Source organism: Motacilla alba, chromosome 14, assembly GCF_015832195.1.
Source record: "Motacilla alba alba isolate MOTALB_02 chromosome 14, Motacilla_alba_V1.0_pri, whole genome shotgun sequence".
Taxonomy (NCBI): Eukaryota; Metazoa; Chordata; class Aves; order Passeriformes; family Motacillidae; genus Motacilla; species Motacilla alba.
In genome coordinates, this window is record NC_052029.1 from 5,728,371 (window position 1) to 5,742,002 (window position 13,632).

Below are 13,632 nucleotides of genomic sequence, written 5' to 3' on the forward strand. Positions count from 1 at the left end.
TCTGGAGAACATTTATTTGGGTCACATCCCCCAACCTGGGATTCCTCAGGAAGACTCAGCAGGTTTTATCCAGCATAAAAAAAAAAATAAATTCTGCATTCAGGCAGAGAGGTCCTGCAGAGAGACATCAGCAGGGCCCTGTCAATCTTCACTTACAATGACGTGTTGAAAGACAAAAGATAGACTGTGGAGTGTTTCAGGAGAGAGACACTGAGACATCTGCACCCTCACAACACTGACAGAGCCCTCTGCAAGTCTAAAAGGGGTTGTTCCTTCTGGGAAAAAAAGCGTTTTTATCCAGTAACAGTGTTCCTAATCAGTTTTCTATCCCCTCTGTCATGTTGTATTGACTCCTTGCCAGCAGCTGAAGCACCTGGGCCCTGCCTGTAGCACCCACCTGCACGCTGCACCCTGCCAGCCTGTGACGAGCTCCAAAGTGGCCACTTGCAGCAGGAGCTGTACAGCAGAGCTGAAAACAATGAGAAACAGAGCCCCCATTTTGCCATTAGCATCCTGGCAAGACTTTTTATTGCCTGTGGAGCAGAAGACAAAGAACACAGGTTGGAGTCATCTCTCAAGAAATGGGGGCAGTGTATTTGAGGAAAGAATTAAACCAGTCTGTATTTTCCAAGGCAGGCAGCTGATTGCTGAGTGGGTTTCCCTGTTGTGCTGTGCTGCTCAGCATGACCCAGGTCTGCTGGGGTGAGAGTGCACCTGAAAAGCAACCCAAATACATTTAGATGATTAAATCAGTGTTTCATCATAAACCCCGCAACAACCAAAAACCAAAGCAAAAAACCCCAAACAAATACCCCAAATAAAAACCCCAACAACAAAACAACCAAACCACCTCCCAAAACAAAAACAAAAAACAAAAAAAACCCCAAGTTTATATTGAACTAGAAAACTAACTATTTGCTGTGATCCAAACCAGCGTGTTCTAAAAGTTTTGTAGACAATCTAAGTCATTCTGTGACTATTTTCTTCCCATTTGGCTTCCAACACTGCACTTCATGCCTCATAGTACCATGCAATTGTTAAATCATACCCCACATTTTTGTTAGAATTCACAGCTGCACCTCCATAGTGAGCACATCTGCAGGGACCTCTCCCACAACCCAGCATCCATCCCTCTTCTTCATTTCTAAAACTCTCTGTGCCTTGGCCCCACCACTGAGCCCAGCTTTAGCAATAGATTCACTGCTTTATGATGTGTGTCTGATCCCCCTGGCCCCCTGGCAGCCCTGCACCGCCCCATTAGCTTGCAGTTGCTGCTCTTTGCTCTTGTACACAGAGCTGAATTCACAATTTCTGCTGCTGATATAGAGAGATGCTGGTGTGCACCTGCTCTGTACTCCAGTGAAGCCACCTCAGTAGAGAAATGAGTGTTTCACAGTTGTTTTAATGAGAACTGTAAGGTTAGCCTGGCAGGTTACAACAGGTAGTAATTGTCTGCTGTTACATGGTGATAACAGCCTGACCATAGTGTTATTATGGTAATAGCATCACAACATTATCTTAATATGCTGAGGTCAAATAAGGTCTGTATTACCTTATCTTCGAGGTAATTTATTCCCTTGAATTGCAGTGAGGCAATGCCATGGGGATTTTGCAGCTCAGGCAGTCCTGAGAGAAGTTTGTGAGTGCTCACATGTGATGAACATTTGCAATAGCTGAAAGAACGCCTGAACTGCTTGGCATGTGTAGTGATTGATTCCTAGGAAAAAGTCTAAGGCTGTAAGTAATCCATGCACTTTTATTTTGGTCCTGTGAAGCCATGGGGAGAGTGGGGCCCCAGTGCAGAGAAGGGAGAAAAAGCACCTCAAAGTCATTAAGAAAGTCCCAAGAAATTGGACTCTGATAATTTTGTTTTCAGTCCTGGTCACAAAATGCATCCTTAATTTGAGATGTCACAACTGTCCTCCAAGTTTCTGCTGAAAATGCCCTCCCTTGCTGCAGTGGGGGTGGAAGGGACCATCTCCTGCAGCAGAAACGCCTGTGGTACAGCTCTCCAGAACCAGGCTCCAATTAGCTGCACATAAGCTCAAGAAAAAAAGCTTTACAATATGTGCCAACACGGTGGTAACTAATTGCATGTGACAGTGGACTAATTGTGTTGAGCCTTTAAGCAAGTGTGCAGTACTTGAATGGAGATGGTGACTCCAGCTTTGCTCTCAACACAGCCTGGGGAGTGGATCATTTAGCTGGGGAAATCTGCCTGCAGTGGGGGGCACCAGGCTGCTGGTTCCTTCTGAGCCTGGACCATCCCGGAGGATTGGGACCATCCAGCAGCACCTGGACCATCCAGGAGCGCCTGGACCATCCAGGAGCACTTGGACCATTCAGGAGCACCTGGCCAGCCCAGCTCAGCTGCAAAACCCCACCTGGCAGGGGCAGGAGCACATAAAATCCTTGTATTGTTACTCCTAGATTTTACTGCAGTCCATATCAAAGTAAGGCTTTAGTTTCTTTACCTAATATAAGGTGCTTTTTTGGGTGGGTTTATTTATTTTTTTTTTTTTTGGTATGGACATTCTCCAAAAAAGGACTTTGATAGGTACTGACAAATAAACCCAGGGAAATGAGATGTCCTGCCATTCTCCCCACCGCAGGAGCTCTCTGATCTGACTGATGGCCTGGCAGGGGCTGCTGATGAATGCTGCTCCCCAGATGAGCCCCAGGTGACACTGTGGGCAGACAAGAGTCCAGGGCCCATTATGAATGACCCCAGTGCATGGAAAGAGAGATGGTCAGCTGAGGGAAACAGGGATTTCAGAAAGGGTTTGCAGGTGGCAGGCTTTGTCACTCCTGGCAGCACTTCTGCAGCTGTCCTTGCCCAGAAAAAAGGGTCCCCAGTGCAGGAGATATGTTTTAGGGACTTAGGAAAAAAAAAAATTCATCAATCTAAGTCAACAAAAGCCCATGGATCACACTGACATTGCTCTACAGGCACAGAGGATTGAGGACATCTGGGAGCTCAGAAGGAGCATTGCAATTGCCCACCAAGTTGGTGAGCAGAGATAGCATCAAAATTCAGGATGAATTTCGGAGAATGATTGCAAAAAAAAAGCAGATGTGTAAAGCCTAATAAGCTATGTGCCAATGCAATGTTAAAGTGAGCATGCAATACTAATGGTATTTTAAAATGTTTTATTTATTATTATTATTATTTATTTATTATATTAAAATATTTTAAATACATTCAATTTTGATACGAGGGGTAAACCATGCAATAAAATAAAGCAGAATATTTTACCTGCCAGGTTTGAAATGCAGTTGAAAAGGAATTTACTACAGTGTAACCTTTAGTAATAAATGGTAGAAGGAAGCACATCACTCATAAACATTCCTTTGTGAATGGTGGAGTGCTTTCATTTATGAAAAGGTTACTGTGGTCAAAATGATCCATTCTGCACAGCAGGACACAAGCATTGCTCTGGAGATTTCAGTCTTTCTGGAGAAAAGAATCACATTATAGTGTGGGAAACAGCCCTCAATCTGACAGAGGGGTCACCTCTGGGGGTATTTTCTTAGGAAAAAAACCCCATTTTCTACTTGTCATAGTTACTTGACTGTTTTTCAGATTGCAACATTCCCTGATCCTTAACAAATTGAGCTATGTGTTTTATTATCATTCCCCCTTCCTAAAATTATATCCCAAGGATTTTCTCCAGTTTTGTAAGGTTGATTCCAAATTATTAAAGACTTTTTTTATTCCCCATTTCTTAAAGCAAAAAAAAAAAATTTGTCAAGTGTATGACACTTGACGATTTTTGCTTTCTGCTCAGTATTCAAAGTATTCATTCAGCAATCGCTGCGGCAATGTTAAAATAAAGGTATAAAGAATCATGGTTTTCGTCTAAGAAGAGGATTCTTAAATCACACTATTGAATAATTTTTGATAGAAAAGAACAAGTTCACATAAATAAATAATGCATCATCATTAAATATAAAAAAAAAGTATAATGCAATGCACTGAAAATTCTCGTGCCATTGCAGATGAAGGCTGACTGCCATGGAGAGGAAGCAGAGTGGCTCTCAGGATGCACACGGATCTGTTTTGGCTGTGAGGGCTCTCCAGCTGAGGTCAGGGCTCTCTGGTGCCAGGTGCTCACACACAGAGCAGGATGGCTGGGATGGGGACAGGAAGCAAAACCTGACCAGAGGCAGCAAAGCCAGCGAGGGGCTGGGGCTGCAGGGTGGGGGTGATACAGCAGCCCAGCCTCCTGCATCCTTCTCCATTCTGTATTTGTTAATTTATGCCTAAACAACCTTTTTCTCTTGAATTTGGCAGAATAAGCATCGCTCCTCTCCCTGTGAAAACTGTCTTATCAGCAATGGCTCCTCGGCACCCTTCAGATAAGAAGCCCAGGGGCCCCCAGGCTGCTCCCCTGTCCTTCAGCCAGAGCTCCTCCTGCTCCACAGCCCTGCAGGTGTGTGGGAAGCAGCTCCACAAATGCCTTTTTGCATAGAAATGAGAAGCTATTTTAAAATTAGATTGCTATCATAAAAAGCATTGCTGCTGCTTCTCATCTGTTCTACCTTTCCACTTACATTCTTTTTATTGCTGCTAAGCTTCTTACCATGCCAACATCTTTTAGGTTCGTGATTAAAAGTATTTTAAAATATCCAAGCTGTGCTGAGTGATAGCAAGTTGAAAATAATAAACTCTAATTTGAAAAATGAAAAGCAGCTAATGCATTATTTAGAAAAACAAGTTGCTTACTGGAAAAAAAAAAAAAGAAGATTTGTTTTTCTTTATAGCAGAGTCTGGTCTTTTGCTGTTTTATTATCTGATATATTTTACCTCTACATGGCACTTTTTACCTCTATAAACATAGATTTTTTTTTTCCCAAGCAATTTAAAGCATCCAGAAATGGGCCTTTCATTTAGAAGAACATGAAATTGAAGTAAGAATAATACCTGCTGATGTAGCTGTCTGGTACCAAATCACATCACTCAGCCTGGCTCTTCTCATGCTCTGCGCAGACTCTGATGCTTTTTGCATTTAGGCAATTTCTCTTCACTTTTCTTAAAAAAAAAAAAAAGCCTTACCCTGACAAGGCTTGGCCCTTTTGGGAGCGTGCAGGTACCCTACTGCACTCATTCCAGCTGGGAGGATAAAGCTGGGTTTAAGGAGAGCTTTGGCCCGTCACTCACCAACCTCACTCCTGGTGTTTGTACCACCTCCAAATAAACCCCGGGATGAAGTCAGGAGGAGCTGGCCAAAAGTCCCAGTGGTTGCACAGAAACTTGCTGAAGTTGCAATAATGTAAAATAAGCATGAAGATCAAATTAAGGTAACAATTCTTTGGGTTTTATTTATTTATTTTAACATATGTAAATGCCCTTCTTCTTTCATAGCCATGCAAAACAAAGCTGGAGGGGGGAAATGGCACTACCCAGGAGTTCACTGTGCCTGCTTCGCTTGATGCCTTAGAGTGGCTACCTAGAACAGAGGCTAGCCAAGATTAAGAGAATAAAAGTGGGTGGTTCTTAAAGGCAGATACAGATACACCTTGGGCGGTCAGAAGCCTCTGAGAGGGGCTACACCCAAGATGGATGAGGGTCATGAGTTCTTCAGACAGATATAAGTTTGGTCTGTTTGCATATCAGGGGTTAATTGTCCAATTATACCTTCAGGGAATGAAGTCATATTCCCCCAGTTTGCTTCTCCTCTCCAATTCACTTTAGTTTATACTTTTTTGGGCCTGAGGCTGAGGCTGTCCTTGGTTCTCAGGCCTGGAAGGATTGTTTTGTCTGACCAAAATGTGAAGAATGCTTGCTAATGCTTTATATGGAGTTCAGAGTTATACACTAATGCAGCACAGGATTGGAAAAATATAAATGCTGAAACTTAAGGCATCAGTATGGGATTCAATCCTTGGGAAAGAAAGAGGGATGAACCCCTTCCTCCAAGGGCCACAGGCAGCACAGGCCTGTGCTGTCAGGATGAGTCAGGATGCCTCTGGCTGTTCCTGAGCCACACAGGGATTCAGCTCTCTGAGGGGGATCCAGTTCTCCAAAGTGGATCCAGGGACCCAACTCTCCAAGGGGGATCCAGGGATCCAACTCTCTGAGGGGGATGCAGGGATCCAGCTCTCCCAGGGGGATCCAGGGATGAGCTCTCCAAAGGGGATGCAGGGATCCAGCTCTCCAAAGCAGACCCAGGGATGAGCTCTCCGAGAGGTATCCAGGGATGAGCTCTCCAAGGAGGATGCAGGGATGGGCTCTCTGAGAGGGATCCAGGGATGAGCTCTCCCAGAGGGATCCAGGGATGAGCTCTCCAAAGGGGACCCGGGGATGAGCTCTCCAAAGGGGATCCAGGGATGAGCTCTCCGAGAGGGATCCAGGGATGGGCTCTCCAAGGGGGATCCAGGGATGAGCTCTCCAAGGGGGATGCAGGGATGAGCTCTCCAAAGGGGATCCAGGGATGAGCTCTCCAAGAGGGATCCAGGGATGGGCTCTCCAAGGGGGATCCAGGGATGGGCTCTCCAAGGGGGATCCAGGGATGAGCTCTCCGAGAGGGATCCAGGGATAAGCTCTCCGAGAGAGATCCAGGGATGAGCTCTCCCAGGGGGATGCAGGGATCCAGCTCTCCAAAGAGGATCCAGGGATGCCTCTCCAGGGCACCCACAGGGTGTCTCACAGCCTCTGGGAGAAGCGCCAGCCTCAGCTGGAGCCTCCAGTCCTTTGGTGTGTGTTCTCCAAGAAGATTAATGAAAATCCAGGTGCAGCTGCCAGTGATAAATAGTACAGCGTGTTCAGATACAAACCTCAGTCTCCATTACGCTATTTTTAAGAGGTCTATTAGCAATGTAAGCACTCGTGGAAAGAGTCTTACATTTTCAATGTATCCCTGAATAGATCCTAGTGGCTTGGTGCTGACACATGTCTTTTCACCCAATCATGAAATTTAGTGCAGGATTTTTTTTAGCCTTAAATTAAATTAAGCTCATCTGTTTCAGGGCACTTTTATGACGTTACTTCATTTAAATCCAGATCCCAAAGCAAAAAGGGAATTTTAGTTTATTATTAGAAGCTCAAAAGGAAGCTCTTAAGAAGATCTTCAGTGTTAAAAATTGTAGTCTTGGTGTTCTGCAGAGAGAATTGATAATCAGGCTACAGCACAGCAAGTAACAAATACCCACTGCATTTCATTTCAATTAAACATTTAATTTCAATTAATTACTCAGAAAAAATCTATCTAGTTTCTTTCCATACTGCAGACTGTTTTTCCCCAAAACATTGGCTTTGTTGAAATCATGGACATCCATTTGGAAATCCTTCATTAGCTAGCACGGCCTGCTCAAACCTGAGCCAAAAAATACAATATCATATAAAAAAACTTCCCTGGCTGGGCTTAGATGTTGCAGCTCCTGTTGAATTTGTATTGAATTCAGAGGGAATAAAAGCAGACACTGTCCCTTAATGGGCACTTATGGTGAAAGTGCACAATTAAATAGCAAGGCATACTCTCTCCCATGCTTGTAGATGATATTTATCCTCTTAGCATTGCACAGAAACTTTGAGGGCTGCTTGGTGGAAGGCAGATGTGCACCTCCAGCTCCTTCCCTGGAAACACAAACAGGTCCTTCAGCTACAGCCAAGCAGGACAGGCTGCTAAAATACTTGATGCATTTACACCTCCTCAAGGATCCTGTTATTTCCTGTAATTGGAACTGTATCTGAAATTGTTTGGATAGCACATAATAGTCAGAAAAGCAGTACTAGATGCAAAGAAGAGAATGTAATGCCAACGTGAGATGAGGCTGGCTCTGGGTCTTGTAATAATATATATCATTAGCTATCCTAACTGACATAAATGAGAGAATAAAAATGCTATTTCTCTGTAACAGTTGAAAGAGGAGAAAATACCATGCTTTTCAGGAGCTTCTGTACCTTAAGGCAAAACAGCTTTTTAATGCTTTTCCTTGGATTTGATACTATTTTTTCCCCATTACACGGCTTAATAAAAACAAGGTTCATGTGGCACTGAGCAGCACGGTTCAAAAATGCTTTTATGTCAAATAAATTAATAGCTTTTTAGGTTGCCATCATGTACTTTCATAAGCTGTGTCTTCCATGAAAATTAAATGGAGGTGAAGAAGCACACTGGCAAATCCTGACTGAGCTGGGCAAGCACCTGAAAAGCAGAGGTTCAGTTCCAGCCTAGGAAAGGCTTGGGGAAACTGGGAGGTGAGCTCAATTCCCAAGCTGCTGCGGCAGATCAAAAACAGTAAGAGAGCAGACAGTCTCAAAACGGCTCTGGATTCACACAGAACATGGGGATGGGCAGGGCCAGCCAGACTTGTGTGAAAGGGACCTACATGGCTGGGAAAATCAGTGGCCAGGGAGAAACAAAAGGCATTTCTCAGTGACACTGGCTACCAGAGGGGGTCAGGTACTTTTCTGCATTTGGTTTTCAGTAGCAGTTTCCAGATGACTCCCAATAGAGAGCAAAATATTCTGCAATGAGACCAGATTTTATTATCCTGAAGCTTTCATCAGAATGGGTGCTCCAAGTTGTGCCCATTTCTGCAGTCCCAATCATGTGCTTGCTGTTCAATATTTGCATTCAATTCCACACTGCATTTATGACTCCATTTGTTTCTGGTTTTAATCTCTTCCAAACCTTTTAGAGTCCTTTAAAATATTTCCTTGGCTATTTCATTCCTCTCATGGTTCCTGAGTTTCACCATGGTTGCTGTGGTGAGGTGGCAATGGCACAGGATGAACAGGCAGTGAAATCCAGCCCCTCCTTGCAGGAGCAGAAGATTCCAGCATGTCCCAGTTTCCCTGCCCATGGCAGGGAAGAGCCACTGAAATGAAAATACCCAACCTGAGTCAGTGGCAAGCTGTGGGCTGACCACAGTAACTGGTGGTGGGTGCAAGCGAGGAATCACATCTCTGCAAGTCAATAAATGTCATTAAGGGTCTTTTGTTCTTATTTATGTGACAGTTAAATGTATGATCCCCCTGCGTGTGCGCGAACAGGATCAATGATGAACTTCAATCCACACAATCACTTCTTATGTGAGACATAACCTTGGCTATTAGCTCCCAGATCAATCAATAACCTATTATCTCGTGAGCTAAGAAATAAATACTGCCTTTGGCCACTATTAATTAGGACAGCCAGGGTGGTATAGACCAGAAGATGTGTGGTGTTGTTGTTCCTGATCATTTGAACCACAGAATGGAGCTGAACTGAGAGGATTTGTTTTAGATGTTTTGTTAGTGGGTGGATTTTTTTCACTTGTTGGTTTGTGGGTTTTTGAGAAGGCAAAATGGGTCTTTTTCTAATATGATCCATTACTTGTTTTAAAAAGAGCAAAGTTTTGGCAATACAGAATTGGTTATTTTCCTTGCCTTGAAGCAATTAGGGCTCTGATTGCAACTGTAATGTACTGAGTACATTAACTCTATCCCAGCCAAAACCAGGACACCCCTCCAAACAAGCACAAGGAACACATGAACAGAAGTGCAATAATAAAAAGATAACTTCCAATAATAAAAAGACAACTCACTGTTAGTAAAAGGAAATTCCTGGTAAATAATGGAAGGCAATATGTTCTATTGCTATTCCAGTTTCCATATCAATAAAATCAGAGAGCAGTCACATTGATCAATATCCCCATTTGTTGCCACTGGCCCTCAAGCCATCCAGTTTCTCCCCAACATGAATTTCTTGACCACTGCTCTGTATTTACTGCTGTGAATTCATCATATATTTAATGACAGATACAAAACCAGCTGCAGCAGGATGTGATCTGATGCAAACACAGTCAAAAAATCTGGCTAGTTCACCTTTGCTTGTAAGGTTTACCAAAACTGGTGCCCACTCCTGGATAATTAAATAAGTTAAAGATACAGCATTTGTGTATGTGCTGGACATTTATAGATCTTCGTCAATGGTGAGCAAAAGCCTTAAGCTGTACAGCTTCTGGTTGCTTTTCTAAACATTTTCTCTTGAACATGATTTATGGGGCAGTTTTTGCAAGATGAAGCCTGGAGAAAACACATTACTCACAGAAACCAGGAACAGTTCTTTGAACGAAATCTGCCCATCTGAGCCCAAACTGAGAGCAGAGTGCCCTGCTCTGGTCACAGAGGGGCAGGCTGGCAGTGGCTGCTGCTGGGACAAGGCTCCTTGCCAGGCCTCTGTCCCAGCAGGGCACACACTGGGCTTGCCACAGCTGCCACTTGGAGGTGGTTCATCAAAACTGGGGACTCTGAGCTCCCCTTGTGATGGCTGTTCAGTTTATACATTGAGCCCTTTTTGGTGTCAGCTACAGATCTAAGAACACCTGGGGACACATCTGGATGTTCCTGATCTTGGCACAACTTTCTCTGAACTTAGCTTTTAGGTTTCATAAGCAGTACTAAATTCTTTATATGTAAATTCTTTCTATTTCTTTATGATCTATATCAAGGGCAAATGTAAAGTGATTTTATTATTTTTTTAAAATCTATTGAGTCAAGGTACAATTACTGCAAACTTTGCTCTACGTGCACCAGCTAATAAAGATTATTACAGCACTGTGAATTTTCTAAATGAAAGCACTCCCTCCTGCTCATGAAGGTCAATCTTTTTTCAGGATCAGGGTGGGAAGGGAACAGCACAGGTGGGTGGGGCTGACCCCCCCCAGTCACCAGGGCATTTGTTCCTGGCTGGTCTGGGCAGACAGTTCCCACAGTGCCAGAAAAGACAGGAAGCTCTGGCCAACACTGCTTACACACGTTTTGTGTAGGCATTGGGAAATAGGTATCAATTTACTTAAATACTGGCAGTCCCACTAATGATAATATTTGGGTTTAGGGTTGAAATAAATTCCATGAGGTCCCAGAGCTGAGCACTGTCAGTGCTCTACAGGCTCAGAGTGGCCAATGAGCAGCCCCGGGCATGCAGGCTTGGTGGGTTCTAGGCTGTGTAAATATCACTCCTTTACTACTCTTTAGTTGCTTTGCACCCCTGACCTTTATCCTTTTGAAAAAAATCCAGCTTGTATTTTCCAGTGCCTGTATTCTGGGTAATTAAATTATTCTAAAACAAAACATAGTTTTAATTTAAAGGAGGAAGAGCTGGCCTGACACAACTGGCACCAGTGAATCCAGGAGAGCCAGGGCTGCTGCAGTGTCATCCTTGATAATTTCTCTTTCTTCTTAATCCTTTCATTCTGCTTACCAGACTTGTGGCAAATGATGTCTGTTGTTTTGTTGTCATAAAGTTTCCTTAAAAAAGCTGGTAGCATGAAGGCAATTCAAATAGGGACTGCAGACTTTTGAGCTGCCTGTCAATTCTGGGAGGGCTGGAGCTATGAAACATTTCCTTTGACATTTTGCTGTATAATCTGTGGGGCTTGCTCTCCAAGACAGAAAAGTCAAATTTCTGACATTTACCCACAATGCATAAGGAAAATGTATTTATTTATTTACAGTTACACATTGACAATGATAAGCCAGTTGTGCCATCCAGCAAGGAAGTAAAATTCAATTCGATATGTGCAATCTGCATGATGTGGAAATCCTTTGTGAGTATCCCTGGCCTTGAATTCAGCTCATCCTGAGCCTTTCCATATTTCTTCCATTAGCCCCATAATTCCCACAGCCAAAGCTGGCCCAGGCAGGAGCCCAGAGAAACCAGGACATGGCTAATTGAGTTTCCAGGCCTGTTTCTGTGGAAGGCACAAGGCTGCTCTGTAGAAGTCCTGCTTCATCACTCTGTGCCGTGTCCAAGAGCAGCTCGGGCAGAGGCTCAGGAGGAAGCAGGAGCAGCTCTGGGGAGCTCAGCAGGGAGCATGGCTGGCCATGGAACAGGGACATCCCTGCAGGTCACTGCAGCATTTTCACTAGAGAGGGACCAAAACCAGTCAGGGATTTGATTTGGCAGGCAGTGGGATGTGTTTGCATCTCCTGAGCCACCACGCTCTCTGAAAAGAGGCTCTGGGTGCTGATGACAAAGGTTTATCACAGCTGTGGATTTTCTGTTCCTTTCTTTTATGCGTTGGGTTTGTACCTCCATATTTTGCATATCTCCCTTCTCAGATCCCCAAAGATGTATTTCCCACAGCAATGCTATTAATATTTAATAGCAAACAATCACATTCTTGTCTGTTGAAGCCAGAAAGTTCCTTCATGCTCTTTTAGGGATTGCTGAGCATTAATTGACTTTTATGTAACACCAGTTAAATGCTCCTGATTCCATTGTGGAGGGGAGCTGATGCACAGAGAATAACACTGCAAACTTCTGGCCAGAGATAAGCAAGGTGAACTCCCACTCAATGAAAAGTGTTGTATGATGTACAGTAACATTTCAGTTGGAAGCCCTCAAACAGTAAAATACATAGCACTCATATATCTTCAACAAAATGTACTTTTCAGTACTCAGGAATTTCACAGTGGATACATAAATTTAAGCAACCTTTAAATTCCTTCTTCCTGTGCTCATGGGGGTGTGAAAAGTCAGAATGGGAATTTCTTTTGCAATCATGTCAAGTGAGGAAGGGAAGTTGATCCATATTTATATGCATACACATGCATAAACACCGTTTAGCTGTTTCAATTTGCACTTCTGTAAAAAATTTTCTGACTATGAAAATTTTGTTTTCAGTGCCTAAGAATGAAATCTGTCTTAGAAAATCAGCAGTCTGTAGGAAATCTGCCATTTATCTTCAAAGGCTCCTCAGTACCATTACAGACCTGATCTCTTTGATTACAGACCTGACCCTTTTTGTCTAAGCACCCAAACCCCTCACTCAGAACCATTACTGCTGGTAAAGTAGCTGATGGGTTTTTTAATGCCTTCAGCACACATCCTTCTCACTTAACACCTCATTTCTTTTATCATCCTAATAAAAAAGATGCAGGATTTCCACTGAGGGCTGCAAAGTCCTCAGTGCTTCTCTTCTGCCATTGCTAGATCTGTATCTGTGGTCGGGTCTGACATTAGGTGAGCTGGCATCGATCACAACACTGTAATTGTCTTTTCTGGTGCTGTTCAGCATCACTTCCTTCTTATTTAGCAAAGAAAGAAACCCCCAGGGTGTGCAGCTCCTCACTCAGGTGGAAGAACATCAGTTACATGGGCCCTGAAGACTGGGACACCTGGGGATGCTCCTCTTGATGTTCCCTGAGAGCCATGAATGCAAATGTCCTCAGGCAAGTCTGGAATACCTTCTGCCCCTGAGGACGGGCAGACCTTAGACATGGGATGAATTTAAAGTTTGAATTGACTCTGCTTGAGGTCAAGAAAGTGAAAGGAGGGAGTGAAAGAGTATTGTTTTTATTGTGAGTCACAGGTGCCACATGTCTGGTGATTAAACACAAAGAGCTGGAGCTGGTAATTTATGAATATGTATTTGACCTTTCTGCTGCTGTAACCCAAATTTTTCATGGGACTCAATTGCACAAAGTGGTTCTGATGACCTGGGGAACACCAGCTGGATAAAAACAAAAGAGCAGCACATAATTGAGCAAGGGCTGTATTACCCAGATGTGAGTCAGACAGCACTGAGGCACACAGCTCAAGGGCCTGAGGAGCACCAGAGGTCAGGTATTACCTGGTGCCTGCTGAGGACAGGAAAATCACACAAGAATCCCTCTCACCTGTCTGTACCATGGAGCTCTCA

The 13,632-nt window shown here is 43.7% G+C and overlaps 1 long non-coding RNA gene across 1 annotated transcript in view; it reads right to left on the minus strand.

Annotated features, from left to right (window-relative positions):
• Positions 1-607: 607 nt before the first annotated feature.
• Positions 608-13,632, minus strand: part of LOC119707052 — a 50,063-nt gene continuing 37,038 nt past the window's right edge. The window contains exon 3 of the long non-coding RNA XR_005258669.1: positions 608-714. This is a non-coding gene — a long non-coding RNA (uncharacterized LOC119707052). The remainder of the gene's footprint in view (positions 715-13,632) is intronic.